The sequence below is a fragment of the Callospermophilus lateralis genome, chromosome 1 (genome assembly GCF_048772815.1).
Source record: "Callospermophilus lateralis isolate mCalLat2 chromosome 1, mCalLat2.hap1, whole genome shotgun sequence".
In the NCBI taxonomy this organism is placed as follows: Eukaryota; Metazoa; Chordata; class Mammalia; order Rodentia; family Sciuridae; genus Callospermophilus; species Callospermophilus lateralis.
In genome coordinates this window covers 169488571-169508950 of record NC_135305.1, presented here as the reverse complement: position 1 = coordinate 169508950, position 20380 = coordinate 169488571, and the positions used below count along the sequence as shown (strand labels likewise).

The following is a 20380-nucleotide window of genomic DNA, read 5'->3' as shown; positions in this document are numbered from 1 at the left end:
GGAAATTAGGTCACTGAGGGTGTGACTGAAGAGGACACTGGAGCCCAACCCCTTCACCTCTGTGTTTGTGTTATCTTTGTGTTTGCTTCTTGGTTGCCATGATGCTCTGCCTCACCATAAGCCCAGAGCAAAACTTCCAAAGTGACCATGAATGAAACCTCTGACACCATGAGCCCAAATGACTCTTCTTCCCTCTTAAGTCATTTATCTCAGGTATTTTGTCACAGCACTGGGCAGCTTGTACCCTGACCACTTTCTCAGCACTTCCTGACTTCTTTAGGCTCTTCATTCTTTAGACAGAAATGAAGCCATAAATTAGATTCACTGGAAATTCACATGAAATTCATGGAGATCATGGATCTACAAAGCTGTCCTCTCACTCCATGCTCAGACCCAAACTGGAAACTCCTGTTTCTCATAGGGCTGGGTTCAAATTTCCAGGGATCTCATAGGAAAGTGTGACCAACAGCGTGTTACTTACTCTTCATGAAGTGCTAACTGTCTTATCTGTAAAATGGGAACAATAAGGGTAAACTTTCTCCTTATATAAAATGAGATGGAAATGGAAGAGTGGTTGGTCTGGGATAACCTTATTTCTGGGCCAAGTTATTAATTCTCAGGGAGCCTTCATATACATTGATACCTTAAGTACAATTCTTAACATACTCCTTTTGTCAAGTTTTACACATCTTATTACTTTGATTATTTTGTTCTGGTGTTTATTGGTTCAACACATCAAGGTAGTTATAATACCATGCTCATATGGGTATCCTGGTATGGTATGTGAAATCCGGGGATTTGAAAACAACTTGGCAAAAAAACTGGAGTCTCCAGGTTTTTCTCCATGAAATCCATGGTCTCCAAAGATGCCCTCCCAACAGTTACGTGATTGCTACCAAATGCTTTGTGGCCTCTGAATGCCTCCCAAGTACCTTCTTTATGATTGACAGCTCAAGTTCCAGGCGTGAAAAGAGACTGGTCTTCTCTAACAATAATTTTAAAATAATTATTATGACATTAATATGGAAGTAACTGTTCTTTGCTAGTAGCTATGGTCAACAGACTTTGAGTGCATTTCTGTGAACTGTCTCAATCCTTACTAGTCTTATGAGGTGTCTTTGCACTGTTTATGTTGGGATACTGAGGCAAGGAAAGAGAATTACACTCTTCATGTCATGGTCCTGGGATATAGCAAAGCTAGGAACTGAACCCAGGTATTGCCACTGCAGAGTTCATGATCACCCAGTAGCCTGTCTTATTGTTTTTCCAACATTCTTTTTCTTAAGCTGAAGAATCACAAGTGATTTTCTAATCATAGGAACTCACATTCACTGAGCATATACTGTGTACTAGGACTCAGTGTGGGTGGGGGTGTGCCCCTTTTCTCCTTTCACATTTCCAGAAGTACAAGGAGGGAAGGAAGGAAGTTTGCAGAGGAAACAGAGGGTCTGGTCAGCTCCAAGAAGATTTCTGCCTCCAGAAAAGAGTACATCTCATTTTCCAGCACACATATTCCCAGAGCATCTAATAATTGCAAGAACTTGAGTTCACTGTGTAGCTATGCAAAGATAAATTGCAAAGAGGTTATGCTCTGTGATCAGAGAGGCCACGACCACAAACAATCTTAATTGTGTTGAACCAATAAACACCAGAACAAAAATGTTCTCTTCTGGAAGAAGAAATGATGCCATTTTCAACAAGAGCCAAGATTTGTAAACCCTAGCACCCTTTTAAGCTTCTCCAAGTGCTACACGGAGCCCTTGATGATTTTCTGTTAGGAAATGTCCCCGACGCTGACATCCTATCGCATGACAAGAAGACAACAGCGAGGGACTTTCCCAAAAGTGACTCCAAGAGGCTGTGGAGATGTTTTCAGGTTCTAAAATAGTCACTTCCATTCAAAGTCCTACGGGGCAATCATTTTTTTTAAAAAAAAGCTCTCCCATTTTTCCTGGCCTGGAGGTGAGCCAGTAGGCCACTTTTATACTTGGCTGGCTTCGCTTAGGTCTCAGAGACACTTTCACGTGGATATGGGAACCAGTGGAGCCTTCTGAGCATGCTATAGGGTCCAGTTCTCCCTGGATCACCCCTGAATCATTGGGGGAGGTTACGAGGAGGGAGCACTCAGCCGAGAAACAACTAGAGCAAATGCAACGTGCTCCCTGAGGTGGATGCACGCCCTTAATTTTTCCTCCAGGTTTCTGCAGGGTGTGTATTTATAGACGGTCCCAGGGAGCCGAGGGTTGGGGACAGACTTCTTCACTAGAGAACAGGCCACACCCTCCCTGCTTCCCCATTTCTTTTTAAGGCCACCAGTGACGTCATGCTCACCTTCCACCCCGGGGCAGGGGCTGGGTGTTTTTCTAATTGTAGGCCACACTTCCTCCACCGAGATGCTTCTTCTCGTGGGGACCGGCTCCTGGAGTCAGGCACGAAGCAGGATCCAGCCCCACGTGCCAAGGAGGAACTCAGGAGCCATGGCGTCCTCCAGGCGCGACCTGTGGTGCGAGGATGGGACATGTGAAGTAGGAGGACGTGACTGGGGCCGGGAGAGGGGCGCCGAGGAGATCCACACGCACTGCGGCTGCGTAACATCCTGGACCTCTCTGCCTCCCTACAATCCTATTGGCCAGTCCTCTCAGAGGGGCACATGAATCTGGCCAATCACCAGGGCTGGTGCAGGAAGAGGCGGAGCTAGATGAAGGCACCTAAACACCAGCAAGAGTGGGCCTGGCCTTACCTCCAGTCAGTCGTCTGTCCGCTTTCTTGGTGCAGGAGTTTCCTTCGGGCCCATTTTACGGGTAGGAAGACTAAGGTTCAGAGAGAGAGAGACACTTGTCTCAAGCTACATGGCTTCTTGGTTCATGTGCAGCCTTGGAGCAGGTCCCATGACAAGGGTTCAAGTGAAAATAGAGTATGTGGGTTGGGAAGGCGAGGCTGCTAATAAAGGCGCCATAGCAAGCCAGTGGGAGGCCATTGTCACCAGGCAGGAAGACTCTGGGGACAGAGGTGGGAGGCCTGTGTCACCAGGCAGGAAGACTCTCAGGACAGGGGAGGACGGATATCTCAAAGTTATATCTCCCAAAGGGTAAGGAATCTGGAGTATTTTTATTTATTTATTTTTAGACACAATACCTATATTTTATTTATTTATTTTTATGTGGTGCTGAGGATACAACTCAGTGCCTCATGAATGCGAGGCAAGCCCTCTACCACTGAGCCACACCCCCAGCTTTGACACCAACTTCTTCCACTACTTAAACAAAAGGGCATGGCTATATGCCAATAAAACTTTATTTACACAAACAAGTGGTGGGCCAGATTTGGCCTCTGGGCCATATTCTGCCAATCCTTGGGTTCGACCAAACTTCAACACACAGGGCTGTTCAGAGAGTCAAGGCAGAAGCTACAAGTCCTCCTGGGGCCTAGGCTAAGAAGTCAACAGAATCATTTTGGCTTATTCTGTTGGCCAACTCGAGTCACCAGCCAGTCTGGATCTATGGGTGAATGACTAGACTTCACCGCCTGATGGGAAGTTTTGCAACATCATATGGCAAAGCCTTTGAGGACAGGAGGAAGTTTTGTATCCTTCTTTACCAATAATCTACCCTCCAACCTAAGTCTGTTTGATTCCGGAGTTCTCTATAATACCTTATCATACTTCCTCTTTTACTTTTTACCTTGTACAACTGGTTGAGGATGGAGCTCAGGATGAGAGCCACATCCTGATAAGTTTGTATCATGTTCAGTTCAAACTATGAACTAAGTATTTATTCCAGGTAACAAACTTTACATGTGTGTGTGAGACTTTATATTTGGCAGAATACATAAATAGTTAACTGATTTTTGAAATAGTTTTTTTCACTCAATTTTTTTTAAAAAGTGAAACATTTTAAAAATATAGAAAAATACAGTGAATTATTTATCAACTCATTTATCCACCACCTGGTTTAATAAATGTTACAATTTTCCCTCCTATTTGATTCAGATTACTTTTATGAAGTAAAATATTACAGGCTCAACTGGGTGTGGTGGTACACGTCTGTAATCCCAGCAACTTGGGAGGCTGAGGCAGAAGGATTGCAAATTTGAGGCCAACTTCTGCAATTTGTGAAACTATGTCTAAAAAAAAAAGATCAAAAAGATCTGGAGATGTAGCTCAGTGGAAAAGCAACTCTGGGTTCAATTCCCAGTACCAAAAACAAACAAACAAACAAGCAACAAACAAACCCCCCCCAAAACCCCAAATCCTATTGGATCACTGGGTGTGTGGTACATGCCTGTGATCTAAGCTTAGAAGGCTGAGGCAGGAGGATCACAGGTTTAAGACCAGCTGGGACTAAACAGACCCACGTTGGCCAACAGAATACAGCCAGAATGATTCTGTTGACTTCTTAGCCTACACTCCAAGAGGACTTGTAGCTTCTGCCTTGATTCTCTGAACAGTGCTCTGTGATGAAGTTTCGTTGAACCCAAGACCCCGTCTCAAGAACATAACAAACTACAAGTTCAGTTTAAGTGCCTTCTTTATCACTTTAGAATTTCCTTCCCGTCTTCCCTCCCTGAAGTTGGTGAGTTTGTTTTATAACATTGTTTTTATACTTTCAGTACAAATATTGTTTTTATATTCAGTGCATGCACATGGATCCACAAAGCATGTAGAATTGTTCCATGTGTTTTAAAAATATATTCAAGTAGTGTTGGGCTGAGCACCTGTCATTCAGCAATTCCCCTTTACATCATGGTTTTGAGAATTCTCCTTGTGGATCTGTATACATCTAGGTCACTTCTTGTTAAGTGCTATGTGGTGTCTCATGGTACGAATGTGTCACTATTTGTTTATCCATTTATCTACTGATGGGCATTAAACTTCTGCTTGTTTGCAAGATTTGATGTTACAAGCTTTTGTGGATGTCACCTTGGGCATAAGTACAAGAGTCTTTCCAAGAGAACTGTGTCAAGAAGCCCAACTGCCAGGAGATTAATGGCATTTTTTTTTTTTTTTTTTTTTTTTGGTACCAGGGATTGACCCCAGGGGCACTCAACCACTGAGTCCCATCCCTAGCACTTTTCATAGTTTATTTAGAGACAGAGTCTCGCTGAGTGGCTTAGGGCCTCCTAAGTTGCTGAGGCTGGCTTTGAACTCATGATCCTCCTGCCTCAGCTTCCTGAGACGCTGGTATTACAGGCGCGTGTCACCGCACCTGGCAATAGCACATTTTTCCCTAACATAACAAATGCTAAGTCTGGAGATAAACATTCCCGGACTAAAGTACTTGACCCAGGTTGATTCCTTCTGCCTGTCTGCCATGTTTAGCGGGTTCATTTTATTCTCAGTTTGCATTTTCATGGGCATAAACCAGTGATGGCACCTCTGGACATCACATCCAATATTCCCATCAGGAAGTTGGACAAGGAGTAAAAGGCCCAGGAAGCATTCTAGACCCCATAGAAAAGTTCTGGTGGAAGCCCTGCTCCTTGGCTTTTCACTTATGCCCTGTTGGCCAGAAGAGCATCACATGTTTCACCCACCGGCAGGTGAAGAGGAAGTTTCCCAGAGGCTGTCGATGGAGTGGGCTTGGCTGGTCAGTGGTGTCTGCCATCCTGCCAGGGCATCATGGCCGGACCCTGATATGCACATCATCCCCACTCTGAAACACTGCCCCGGTCATCTCCAAAGGGGTCCATCCATTTCATAGTGCCGTGAGCGCAGCAGGAAGGCCCTGCTTTCCACGTCAAAATCAGATAATTATGAAGAAGCTATAGTTTGTGTATTGCTAGATCAAGTCACAAACCAAACCCCAAAGCCCATGCTCCCAGAGCCTGCAGCAAGATGCATAGAGCTTGGAGCATGCCACACCCGATGTGAGAGCCCTTGCCTTGCCACCTAGTGGCCGGCTGAGTCTGTGTGAGTTAATGAGCCTCAACATCCTCATCTGTACGATGGGAGAAAAGCAGTACCTATTCATAAATATCTCTTAATGACTAAAAGATAGAATACTTATGAAGGGACCAGGGTGCAATTATGGAGGGAAACTGCAATCAGTGTTTCCTTCCGATATTGGCAATGTTATGTAGAGATTATAGATCATAGGCAGGTTGGCCGTATTTTTTGATCCCAAAATTAGGAAATAGATATGAGACTTAAGAGTCTACTCATGAAAAAAACAAGTTAAAATATTTGAAATGGGAGCCTGTAAAAATATAACATGATTTCTAATATCTTTCTGTAGGTGCTTTTACTAAACATAGGCCTCATATAATCTTTGGCTTCTAGAATGTCGTAGAAAGTTTTAGCATGTCCCAATTGTGTGTGTGTGTGTGTGTGTGCACGTGTGTGTATCTTACTGGAATCAAATCCAGCCCCTCCACATACCCAGCATGTATTCTACCACTGAGTCACATCCCTAGTCCCTGAGTATGTAGTAGTAAAATAAAATAAAAAGTAGGTAGACTGAGATCAAATGATCATTACCTGAACCCTAATTTTATTCCTTACTTTGTAAATAATACAGACCTGGTTTCTGTTTTCATTATAATTTTTTGTCTTTGGAGAACAAAGGTTAGAATACAAACCTCAAACTTCCTTTATTTTCATATAAGATGTAACATAAGAATTAAGATATGAGTCATTTGGAGAAGCATGAAAGCAATGAAAATTAATAGTTTTTTATAGGAAAAATTTGAAGCTGCTAACATTATTAAATCCACAGTGGAGAAAGCTAAATGAAAATGTCGTAATTATCATTCTGCCCCTGAGCATTATCTTCACAGAAAACCTGTTAAAGTAGAACGATTGTAAATAATAGAAGGGGATATTGAAATTTTGGGGGAGGGGGAGAATGTTCTAGAAGCTGGGACTGCTAAACATTCTCCTGGTTCCCCCATTATAGTGAGTGACCTGAGGAAACAGTGGTACTTTTCTAGAATTGTCTATATCCCTTTCACATCATGAAAACCTTGATCTTCAATAGTTTTATTCCACAATCTCTGATCCTTAAAAAAAAGTGGCATGCTTCATAGTTTTCATCAAAAGTATCATTCCACATAAATGTGTGAAATGCCTAACAAAATATCAGGCAAAATGATAGACTCTAGGGATATAGTAGAATTCCTCCTGGAAGAATATCCTGCTCTCTGGCTAGATGAGAGATACACAGCACTTAGAATAGTCGGCCTCCTATGTGTGTCCAGCCATGACTGTCATGAAGTCCTACGGAACTTCCAGCAGAGAGTGATGACAGTAATGGTTCTCAGTGGTTGAGCTTATGTTATGTGATGGTCACTGTACATCTTGCCTTGTCTTCATTGTCCCCTTTAATATTCTCCACAACCTTGTAAATTAGCTCTTCTTATAGGAATAGGACCTGAGGCCCCAGAACAGTGGCGGTGTGAAGACCAGAGGCCCAGGTCTGTACCCGGCCGCATTCAGCCCCACCGTGACCAGGGAGACTGGGTCCTGGTTTCTTTTACTTTCTACCCAAAGTACCTTGTTTTCTTTAGAGTTCTGTTGGTAGGCTCATTTTAGAACCATGCAGTCAGTCTGGAAGTATGATCAGCTTTTTAAAAAGCTCCTTGGAGTAATATTAATAAACACAGCTTAGATAAAGTTTGAGAACTGGCCACCATAACCAGAGAACAGCTGAAGGAAAATCACCAGCACACCTAGAGTTTCTAACAGTGTATAAATGTGCATCTGGGGCCTAGCTGGTTGTGACTTGCCACCAGGGACGAGGACGGTGGTGAGACTTGGTTTTTACCTGCAGACATAGGATGCCTGCCTCAGAGAAGCAGAACTGGCCCAGATACAGCATGACATTTGTGAGACAACGTGGCAACAGAGCTTAGAGTACAGGCTTCACACTGCCAATTACCTGGGTGTGGAAGCTTGATTTCCTCCCTGTAGCTGCATAAACAGCCAAGGGTTTCCATTTCATTTTCCTTTTTGGGGGTGGAGGGTACCAGGGATTGAACTCAGGGGCACTCGACCCCTGATCCCCATCCCCAGCCCTAGTTTGCATTTCATTTAGAGACAGGGTCTCACTGAGTTGCTTAGGGCCTCCCTTTTGCTGAGGCTGGCTTTGAACTCATGATCCTCCTGCCTCAGCCTCCAGAGCCACTGGGATTGCAGGTATGTACCACCATGCCCAGCAAGGTTTTCCATTTCTGAGTACCAGTTTCCCTAACCTACGAGAGAGAATGTACATCCTTACATCCCAGACTCCTTGTGACTTGTAAATATTATTAATTAGTTAACAAATAACAAGTAAATATCAATTAACAAAGCATGAGACACAGCTTCATGAGGTTGGAACTGTTCTTTAGCCCCCCTCCCCCAGCACATAATCAAATGCTTTGTTTTTGGGAAAGAGTCTATTATTCCCAAAAGGTTATCAGAAAATGTGCTCTGCTGCAGATGGTCAGTGTTAAAAAAGAAGAAAGAAGTTCAGAGAGGGCACGGACATTGCCCAAGGGCTAGGGATGGGGTGGCGGAGGAGACAGAGATCTGAGTATGGGACTTGCTTTTAGTGGCATTCCCTGAGGCCTGGGTTCTCTCTATTCCCATCCCAGATTTTAAAGGAGCTTGAAAATTTGGGAGAAGAAGGCTAATATTGCAAGAGAAGATGGCTTCAGAGATGGGGAGTTGGGTGGTCCCGTCTTTCCTTCCAGACATTGATTCACGATGACTTAATTCTAGAAAGATCGTCAGCAAGTAAAATAAATAGGCTAATCACCGTGGGCAAATTGTATGTTAATGCATCTGAACATTGTTTCCAGTCTGACCCTTAAATATACGTTTAATCAATCTAGATGGATGAGTCATCCTGCTCTTAATTCATCTTTCTGGACATTTATAGAGAAAAGGCCAAGTCTTCACGCAGACCTTATAAACGTGCCTGGGTTTGGTATAGATTTTTATTTATGTGCAGAGCCCAAGCAGCCGTTGCTTCTAAATGATGGCTTGTTTTGAATGTTCTCAGACCTTCAAAATGTTTTATTTCTACCCTTGGGGAGGGAATGGGGTGAGTTAAAAGAAAACACGGAATGGTTGTTTTTCATGGCAGGAGCCAGCAGTCCTTCTGGGCTGTGCGTTTGTGTTTGGGCTTTGTCGCTTTACAATGGGGGTGGGGAGAAAGACGGGGTGCATGCAATTCAGAAGGCCTTCTTTGGGGAACCATGTCTCACTCAGATTTATCTCATCACAGGGACCCTGTGTTCAGTTTCCTTTGCCACCGAAATGATCAATGTCATTCCTTTGGATGTGGGGTATCCCCCAGAAGCTCACAGGTGAGATATGCAGGAAGGTCCAGAGGAGACATGACTGGGTTGTGAGAGCCTTAACCCAACCAGTGAATGAACCTCTGATGGGATTAACTGGGTGGTGGCTGGAGGCAGGTGGGTGTGGCCGGAGCAGGGGGCATTGGGGGCGTGGCTTTGGGGTCTCTCTTTGTCTCTGGAGAGTGGAGTCTCTCTGCTTCCTGATCACCATGTGAGCTGCTTCCCTCTACCACACTCTTCCTCCATGATGTCCTGCCTCCCCTGGAGCCCCGAGGGATGGAGCCTGCTGTCTATGGACGGAGACCTCGGAAACTGTGAGCCCCAAATCAACTCCACCTCTTGTCCCATTGCTCTGGTTGAGTCTTTTTGTCACAGCAGCAAAAGGCTGACTCAAACAAGGAGTCTCATGAAAGCACGTCCCTGGAAACTAGAGGCTCGCACTTCACCGAAGGCCAAGGTGGGGCTCAACTGCCCAGGCCAAGCCCAGTGTCATCATGGGCTTTTGGTCTGTCAGACATGCCGGGGACGAACCATCTGCTCGTCCCGGGCTAGGAGTGTGGCTCTAGAGCTATTTGCTCCAGGGATCGCCTTAAATTGGAGTCAGTCCTCTGGGCTCTGGGCTGTGCATGTGTGCAGCAGATAATGGCATTATCGCTCCATCCTCAAGTTCCTCTTGTCCACCAGGCTGTTGTGCCCCAGGATCAATGACTCTTGCTAATTTTGTGGTCCTGCCTGCAGCTCTTAGCATTCCTTTGTATAAAGTCCTCTGTAGCAAACACTGTAAAATTCCAGAAACTTGCTATATCCCCCAGGTTTGGACTTTGTAGGTATTCCTGAGATTGACATTCCTATGATCATGAAATAAAGCGAGGTCATAAGAATGGCATGTCTTGAGCTAGAAATAAATCCACTGTGACTGGAGGAGGGTGGACAAGGAATGGGGATGGCAATTTGGCCAGTGACGAAGGCCAGATCATGATGGGTCTCAGGAGATACCGTAGAGAGTTTGGGTTTTACTCTAAATCCAGTGGGAAGCCATTGCAAGGTTTCAAGCAGAGGATGGATATGCTCTGATTTAGGTTCTGGAGAGCTTCTTTGGTGTTGTGTGGATTCTTTGTACTCAAGTGTGGCCCATTCGTGGCCCATCCATGGACAAGCATCATCTCCGAGCTTGTTAGAAAGGCAGAGTCTCAGACTGTTGGTGAGAATATAAGCCATCATGGAAAACAATATGGAAACTCCTCAGACAACTAAAAATGGCACCACTGTATGACCCAGCTGTCCCATTTCTGGGTCTGTTTCCAAAGGAAATGAAATCAGCCTATCAAAGAGACACCTGCATTCCTGTGTTTATTGCAGTTCCCTCTTCACAATAGTCAAGACAGTGGTATCCATCTGTGGATAATTCGATAAAGACAAATAAAGAAAAATGGCCTCTATGTAGAAGGGAATATTACTCAGCCATTAAAATAGATGAATTAGTATCATTTGTGGAAAAAAAGGGATGGATCTGGCTGACATTAGGTTCGGTGAAATAAGTTAGCCACAGAAAGACAAATACTGAATGTTCTTACAAGTAGAAGGTAAAAACTTGATCTCACAGAAGAATGTAGAATACAGGTCACTAGAGATTGGGAAAGAGAAGTGGGTGGGAAAGGGGGATAAAGGGTGGTTGAAAAATAGGCACAGCTATATGGGAGAGTAAGAGCTACTATCCTAAGACACAATAGGATGACTATATAGTTTGAAAAGCTGATATTTTTATAAAGAACTAGGGAAGAAAAGTTCTTAGGATTCAAGCGCAAAGATATGATAAATGTTTGAGATGGAAGTGTTGAATATCCTGACTTGATCATTATACATTGTATACATGGGTTGAATTATTATTTTGTACCCAGAAATATGTACAATTATTATGCAGCAGGAAAAAACTGTAAGAGAGACAGAGTCTTGGGCCCCTCCTAGGTTAGGGAGGCCTCATCTGCACTTTCCACAGGACCCCTTGTTAGAGAACTGCTCTTGTGGAGAATGGGTGGGGCAGAACGAGGAAGAATCAGGTGGTAAGCTCCCCCACTTGCTGACTTTTCAAGTATCGGACATGTGTTGTTCTAGATAGATCTCAAGGGCCAACCCAAGCTTGCTTCCATATTTCACTTCTGATTGGACTATTGCCTGTAATGTTTCATTTGTTAACTGACTTTCCAAGTTCCTAGGTGACTGTCATTTTTGGCTTTTACTTGGCAGCTGAACTGCCCATTGAATCTTTGCCTGGGCGTTTTCCTTATTTATCTATTGATTACATACATCCTCAGCCCTCAAGAAATAGCCACTTTATCCATCATAATCCCAAGTAGCCCTTGTATCAAATATCTGTGTCTTAAAAGGCAGATAAATGGATCCCTGAAGCTGGTGTAGCTTCCACATTCAAACTGGTAGGCAGCCATTACCCTACCACATTACTATCAGGGGATTATAGGTTGCCATTGGCATTGAGTCAGCTAGGGTTAGATTTGACTTAAACTATGAAACTGCTAACAACAGCTTATACCAGATAAGCCTATTTCTCTCTCAGGTCAGAATCTGGAGGTAGATAGTGTAAAGTTGTTAAGAAGGTTCTATGCTCCAAAGACTCCAGGGACTAGGGTTGTTCTACCTCATTCCACTGTGTGTAGCTTCCATTCCCAGAATCACCATGGTCCAAGATGACAACTCTTTCAGTTAACGTTTTTGCTGCTGTGACCAAAAGACCTGACCAGAACAATGGTAGAGGAAGAAAATTTTATTTAGGGCTCATGGTTTCAGAGGTCTCAGTCCATAGACAGCAGACTCCATTCTTTGGGGCTCAAGGTGAGGCAGGACATCATGGAGGAAGAGTATGGTGGAGGGAAGCAGCTCACATGGTGATCAGGAAGCAGAGAGAGACTCCACTCTCCAGAGACAAATAGAGACCCCAAAGCCACGCCCCCAATGCCCCCTCCTCCAGTCACCCCCACCTGCCTCCAGCCACCACCCAGTTAATCCCATCAGGGGTCCATTCACTGGTTGGGTTAAGGCCCTCACAGCCCAGTCATGTCTCCTCTGGACCTTCCTGCACTGTCTCACACGTGAGCTTTTGGGGGACACCTCACAGCCACATCATAATAGCAGCTTTCCCTCCAGCTACCACATTAAAATTCCAGCCACCAGGACAGAAGAGATAAAAAAGGTGGCACAAAGAAATCATGGCAGCAGACTGAAGAAACCTTCATAGAACTAACATATGATATTTCTTATTTGTGGATTATTGGTCTGAACTGAGGCTGTGTAGGGCCCCAACTCTGTGACCCCAACTCTGAGAAGTGGCCTCTGTTTTCGTTGTACAGGTTCTGAGCTAGTTCTTAGTTTGAGAGAAGAGGAGAAAAGTATTAGGAAATAAGCAGCGTTTCCCAACGCAGCATGTCTCAGGGAGTGTGATTTGATATGTAATCTAAACAGATAAGGGTACCTCCCCACTTTTATCTAGACTGAAATTTCCCCATCATGATCTCATGACTGTGTCTTATAATTCTTTCCACTTTTTGTTCCAAAGAAAAAGAGGTGTGTGATTGAGCAGGAATGCATTCCTGCATTCAGAGTTGAAATATGCAGATGACCCTCACCCACTCAAAGCAGGATAAAAGAGATCCCCTGGATAGTTCTATTACTATAAGCATCATTTCCTGAGCTGGGTCCTTGGGCAACAAAGGAATGGAAGGGGAGCTAGGCCTCACCAGGAAGTCCTCCTTGACCCAGCAGCCAGACACCGTCCTTGCTACCAAAGGAATGGAAGTGGGCAGGCGCAAAGACTGGACTTCCAGAGCGGCTTCTACCAAGGTGTTGAATCTTAGGTCTGGAATAGGTCTGTTTCACTCCAGCGGCTAGCAGGACCGGCTATGGAGCCAGCTGGGCCAGAGTGGAGGAATGGCTGTTCTACTTACAAGCTGGTTACTTTGGGGCAAAAAATCTCTGATCTCAGTGTGCATGCTTGAAAAAGGAGGGAATGAGGCCATCAGTTGACAGCGCATAGGCAAATCAATGAGACACTGCATGAGAAGCTCTTAGCGTAGAGCTTGGGCCTATGTTAGGACTTAAAAAAATGTTGGGTATTATATTTTCAGCCTATATGCATATATACATATATATATATATATGTGAAAAAATATGTAAATGTAATGGTAATGATTTTATATATAGATTTATAAACATAACGATCATATATATATATATAATTTTTTTTTTGGCCCCTAGGATTGAACTTAGGGGTGCTTAACCACTGAACCACATCCCCAGCCCATTTTATTTTTTAAGACAGTGTCTTGCTAAGTTGCTCAGGGCCTCACCAAGTTGCTGAGGCTGGCTTTGAACTTTTGATCCTCCTGCCTCAGCTTCCTGAGCTGCTGGGACTTACAGGTGTGTGCCCCAACACCCAGCATAATATATATATTTTAAAGGCATTTTAAAAGGACATCGTTCTTGAGTCACATTTTTAATATTATTTATTATTATTTAAATGTATATTATATAATGATGTATTATGCATATATTATTTAAACATATGGATATAGAATTAAATACATAGATATAATAAATGTATAAGTTTATAAATGAACTTATATATAAGCTTATGTATTCATCATATTTATATATTCCTCCTTTAACTCAACAAATATTTGGTACCTACTATGTGCCAGATCCTTGTTGGTAGCATTTGCTGGAGGGGGCAGGAAATGAATGAATAAATGAATGATTCAGTTCTGTGCTAAAAGCAGCTCATTGCTTAGTGGAAAAGAAAAGAACTGAACCATTAATTCTGCTTCAGTGAGGAAAAATGCAAAGTATGAAATGTTATTAAAACGAGAATAGAGAGTTATACTCCTGACCATCAACTCTGTGTCATTTCTTCAGGTCATCATGAATCATATGCTCCGTCTTTTATTTACAATCACCTTGTGTGTGGGTGGGGGGATAAAGACAAAACAAATCTTACCTTAAATGTATATAGTGATTGTAGGTTGTGTCTTAGTTTCAGAAATGTATGTGAAGAAAAATCAAAATGTAGGCGGGTGTGGTAGTGCACACCTGTAATCCCAGCAACTTGGGAGGCTGAGGCAGGAGGATTACAAGTTCAAAGCCAGCCTCAGCAAAAGTGAGGCCTTAAGTAACTCAGTGAGACTCTGTCTCTAGATTAAACACAAAATAGGGCTGGGTGTGGCTCAGTGGGTGAGTGCCCCTGAGTTCAATCCCAGATACCCACATACACACAAAAAGACCTTTCACAACAGGATGACTAATTATTTTGATTTAAATGCCCATAGAGAACCAAATAAATTCTTGCATGTACACACACAAGACTTAGCTTGCTTATACTTATTGGAAACACTTCCTTCCAAGGATGGCTCAGGCTCATCCCACCAGCTGTAGGATTGCAAAAGTGAGGATTTTTTAAAAAGGAATTTCAGTGTAAGGGAAAAGAAAACTGTTCCCCCTAACTTTAGTGTACCTCACATTCACCTGGAGGGCTTGTTAAAACACCAAGTCTTAACCTCTCTTCCCTAATTTCTGGTTTATTAGGTCAAGAATGGGATCTAGGAACTTTTTTTTGGCACCAGTGTCACTTTTAGTGTCGGTTTCCAAGGCCTCCCTTAATTGTGTCTGCCTGAATACTTGAGAACATCTCCTGTGTCCTTGACCAACCGGAATCTCTTCTCTCTCTGCCTCTTGGTATCCGGTTCACTGTGGCTGGATTCAAGAACTTTCTTTGAGAACTGACCGGTTCCCTGAGGGGTGCTAAGAACTTATGCCAGCACCATCAGATGGGCAGAGTGGTCTGTGGGTGCCAGCTTTGTGGCATTTAGGTGTCCCACCATCCCTGTGAGATGCGGACTGTGGTTATTCTTGCATCCCAGAGGAGGAAACTGAAGCAAAGAGTTTAAGTGACCTTCCCTCTTAGCTGAACAAGAATTCAGTCCAGCCCGTGGGACCCGAGTGTAAGCACTTGAAAGCCCAGTTGTCCAATCCTTGGGTCAACAGCAAGAAGAAAGCAAACTAGAGCAACCCCATCCACCACGATCCAGAAGGCCCCCCTATTTTCCCCTCAGACGCCTGCTTCCCTCCTAATCTTAAAAAAAAAAAAAAAAAAAAAAAAAACAGAATAACTATTAATCAGAAACAAAGAATCCCTGCCATCGCACGTTGCTGTTCGTGCCAGCATCGCCAGGGAGAAGCTCCACCATCCATTATTTTGATCGGTGCTGAAGGGAGGAGAAGGATGAGATCAGTCCTCAATGGATCCAGAAATTATTGGCAAGTACCACCAGAAGGGGTGTGTTTCACTGAGGAGAAGCTGCGTGTGCGGTGAGCAGTTATCTGCTTTGAAATGCAACCTCAGACAAAAGTCTTACAAAGGGAAAAAATGAACATCAGGAATGGAGAAGGAAGATGACCAGGGGGAAAGGCTGTGCTCTCCCTTATCAGAGATCTCCAGGGTTGCGCCATATTTCTGCAACACGAGAGGACTGACGCGCAGATGACTTCCAACCTTCTGATCCAGGTGTGTTCCTAGGCAGAAAAAAAAATGACCCTACATTTGTCTGTTTGCACTGATAAAAGGTTAAAAAAAAAAAAAAAAAAAAGGCCGGGTGTGGTGGTGCAAGCCTGTAATCCCAGCAAATTGGGAGGCTGAGGCAGGAGGATCACAAGTTTAAGGTCAGCTTTAACAAAAGTGAGGCCCTAAGCAACTCAGTGAGATCCTGTCTCCGAATAAAGTACAAAATAGGGCTGGGGATGTGGCTCAGTGGTTAAGTGCTTCTGAGTTCAATCCCCGATAAACCCCCATCCCCAAAAATAAGGTATAAAACTTTTTTTGTTGTTTTTATTTCCAGATAAATGTAAAAATTCTGCATGAAATTGAGCTAAAACTGCAGCTTGGCAGGAAGAATGTTTATGAACGGTTGGGAGGGATGACAAGAGCGTGGTGTCTTTTTTTCTGTGCTTTTCCTTTGGAAGCGTGTGTGTTTAGATTTGCTCGACAACCTGCCAGGAGGTTTTGTGTGGGATGGGTCTTGACTCCAGTGTCTTTTGTGTTTATTGTTTTAGAATCACTGGCCCCAATAAGTCTTCCTGTTCAACATGGATTTTCCAGTAAATGGCAAAGGCCCCCTTAAATCTGTCTGCAGTTCTCAAGAGACTGGTCCAAAGCCTTCCCAGGAACCATGGGTGGGCATCTATGGAAGGGCTCACGGTCATGTTTATTTACTCACTTTGGAGGTAGGAGCCTGCCCTTCAGCTCAGAGAAGGAACACAGACGGTGATCTGCAGTTGAAAGCTAGTGAAAGCTAAATGGTTGGGCTTGAGGGGGCTGGCGGGAACCCAAATCCAGCCAAGGTCAGCGTGGAGTGCTGCTAGGGCTGCATTAGCATTATCATGGTCAACATTATTTCCCCAATTATCCTTTAATGGGTCCAATTTACCTTCAAGTCTGTAACTAAGACACAGATTCCTTATCTTCTGTTCCGCCATCCTCAGACAGATCCAAAGCAAATTTCAGCCTTCCCAGCTCTGAAGCCAATCTTGATCTTTTCCAACAGTTATTCTGTTCTTATTTTTGTGTCTGCCGCAGACTGGCCATTAAACCCAGACTCCCACTGTACAACCATGATTGTTCATATAGATACGGACTACTCAGCTTGTAAGTCCATGGAAGGTGCCTTTATAAAGTAATGTTCAGTGTCATTTTGGGTATAGGTGATGCCACTAGGCTTGGATACAAAGTTTTTTAAAAATCGAGAAATTCTCAGGAGGGCGAAATGTCATATACCTGTAATCCCAGCCACTGGGGAGGCTGAGAGAGGAGGATCCTGAGTCCAAAGCCAGCCTCAGCAAAAGTGACAACAAGTCTCTAAATAAAATACAAAATAGGGCTGGGGATTTGGCTCAGCAGTTGGGTCCCCCACTGAGTCCTGGGTTCAATTCTCAGTAGCCACTCCCCTCCAAAAAAAAGAAAAAAGAAATTCTCCAAAATGTCACTGTTGAAGTAGCTATATATTTTTTTCTCTTGCTTTTTGCTCTTGGATTTGGCTTGAGTATTTACGGGGGATGGTGGGGAGGTAAAGCAAGCAGTTGATAGGTGGTTGATTATCAAGACATTTTAGTTCGCTTCCCAAATTTACTGTTGAGTGGTTGTCATTTTATTTGATCCCAGAAGGCTTAAAAATCATCCAAATCCATGCATTAAAACTGAGAAGAGTGAACATGTACCCAGTTCCCAGTTACTGAATTGACCTTTTTTCTTTTTTTACAGATTATTGTTTTTAAAATTATTATTATTATTATTATTATTATTATTATTATTGGTATCAGAGACTGAACTCAGGAGTGCTTAACCAGTGAGCCTCATCCCCAGTCCCCTTTTATTTTGTATTTCCAGCCAGGGTCTCTCCAAGTTGCTCCTGGCCTTGCTAAATTGCTGAGGCTGGATTTGAACTCACGATCCTCCTACCTCATCCTCCCCAGCAGCTGGGATAACAGGCCTGCACCTCTGGCTTTCTTTGCAAATTAAAAATAAACATAAAACAAAAAACTGACACCTAGGGTCCACCAGACTGGGAGCTTCTTGAGGTCAAGGGCACTTCCTGGCCCATTTCTGTGTCTTTGACCTCTAGCACCCTGCTTTCCTCAAGAAACAAGGTATGCAGTGATTGCTGAATGTAATGGTCTCAGTTCACCCTGTGCTTCTGCTCTGCTCTGGGTACCTCCAATGCAGAATGATAGAATAAGAGAAAATAGTTCCGCGTCACAAAGGAAGTCTTTGGGAAGATGGAGAGATGAAGGGACTATCCCAGGAATGGAGACAGTAGTAACGAGAGAGACTTCAGGACCTGCCGTCCTGGTTGATAGGCATGGATATTCTTAAGGGTTATATTCATGACCACTAAACATTAATGTGACCTGGTTGAGATCCTAAGTGCTGGAACCTCAGTCGTATTTGGAGTTAAGGACTCTACAGAGGTGATGAAGTTCAAAGGAGGTTGTGAGTGGCCCCCTCAACCACCATGAAGGGTGTCCTTGTAAAAAGAGGAAACTTGGACATAGAGACTCACATACAGGGAAGAGTCCCAGGAGCCACAGGAGAAGATCATCATGGACATGCCAAGAGAGAGCCTGGAGAGATCCTTCCTTAGTCCTCAGACGGAGCCAGCCTTGCCTCAGCACCTCAATTGACTTCTAGTATCAGAACTCTGAGAGAATAAGTCACCAGGACTGCCATACTTTGTTATGGAAGCTTCAGATTTTGGTATTATCTTCTTCTTCTTCTTCTTCTTTTTTTTTTTTTTTTTTTTTGTACCATGGATTGAACTCAGGGGCATTTAACCACTGAGCCACCTTTTATATATTTTATTTAAAGACAGGGTCTCTCTGAGTGCTTAGGGCCTCCATAAGTTGCTGACACTAACTTTGAACTCACAATCCTCCTGCCTCAGCCTCCAGAACCTCTGGGATTACAGGCGTGCATCACCGTGCCGGGGACACTTTGAATTTAAATCTCACATGTTGCTAATGTCTCCTATACCCTACAGCTTAGAACACAGAACATGAAGCTCTTCATTCAGTCAGTTGTTTTCAAACCCCTTTACCCTCTCCTGCTCTGACTTCTAAATGAACCTAATCTAATATCTGCGTTTTTTCCTCATGGGACTCAATTTTCTCACATTGGTTTCTGGACTCGCCAGTCAACGCTGCAAACCAAGCAGTCTTCAGAGGTGTGATCACAAAGCAAAACACTAGATTTTTAAACAAACTGAAAAAAGGGTTATTGGTCTAAGAAACAGAACAAGGAGTAGAAAATAATTAGTCGGCTCATGCTATTGTGAGCCGGCCTCTGGGTGCTCTGAGCAAACTCATCTCCTGCCATTCGAGGAAAGTTGCCAACATTTGCTCTCCTGTCCTCTGAGGACCATTGCCAAATATGCTTTCATTTCATCCTGTTTGGACAGTTGTTTTAATGCCCTTTCCTGATGTTATCCCTGAACACACAATTAACAGATTTCTACGAAGACACCAGCTGCAAGGAGAGCTGTCCGCCCTCCATTGCGCTCCAGCCCTGGCTCACTAGCTCGGCTTGGTGAGCAGATTCTAGAATCATGTAGGCTCTTCTGTCTGAGCAACGAACCTCTGAGGGACTCCCGTCCAACTCTTTCTCCCTTGGCCCTTTTGGGAAAATGTGCCTCTTCTCATCTCAGCCTCTGTCAAGACTGCCATGCCCCTCTCAACAGGCTGTGACAGTTTTATGGGGTTTTGACCATTCTGCATCTCTCAGGACATTTTGATGCCAAAGATATCAGAAGCACATCCCCCCCTCCCCCAGCCCAACGCTGGTTTTTGCTGCTGCTTTATTAAATGGGCAAACATGGTTGAGAAAGAGCTCTGAGATTCCCTGGCATGATAAAAGGGACTGGATATGGAGTCTGTGGTTTCAGATTCCAACCGTCATCCTCTCAAACTTGGCAACTCCAGAACCACATATCCTTTGGGCATGGTGTCTCAGTGGGTCCCGCACCAGGGCTCCTTCTCTTTCAAGGTCAAATGCACAGTAGTGGAGCTTCATGAGGACTTTGGAAAGAACTGTGGATGTTCAAATGCCATTTTAAAAATTTTACTATTTTTTTTTAGTTGTTGATGGACACATTACCTTTACTTATGGATTATGTGGTGATGATCGAACTCAGTGCCTCAGACATGGTAGGTAAGTGCTCCGCCACTGAGCTACAGCCCCAGCCCCTCAAATGCCATTTTAAAATAACTTAGTGTTTAAAAAGGTGTCATGAGACCAGGCACAGTGGAGCACGCCTGTAATCCTAGCAGCTTGGGAGGCTGAGGCAGGAGGATCATGAGTTCAAAGCCAGCCTCAGGAACAACGAGGCACTAAGCAACTCTAAATTGAGACCCTGTCTCTAAATAAAATACAGAATAGGGCTGGGGATGTGACTCAGTGGTTGGGTGCCTCTGAATTCAATCCCCAAGACCTCCCCCACCCCCCGGAAAAAAAGGTGTCATGTAACATTGAAATGAAAATAATCATGCATAT

General features: G+C 43.9%; 1 long non-coding RNA gene across 4 annotated transcripts in view; it reads left to right on the top strand.

Annotated features, from left to right (window-relative positions):
• Positions 1-20380, top strand: part of LOC143409206 (uncharacterized) — a 269471-nt gene that overhangs the window by 43829 nt on the left and 205262 nt on the right. The window contains exon 1 of one of the 4 annotated variants that reach the window (XR_013092636.1): positions 19966-20038. The exons of the other annotated variants lie outside the window; for them this stretch is intronic. This is a non-coding gene — a long non-coding RNA (uncharacterized LOC143409206). Of the gene's footprint in view, positions 1-19965; positions 20039-20380 lie in introns of those variants that run through there. 4 annotated transcript variants of the gene reach the window in all.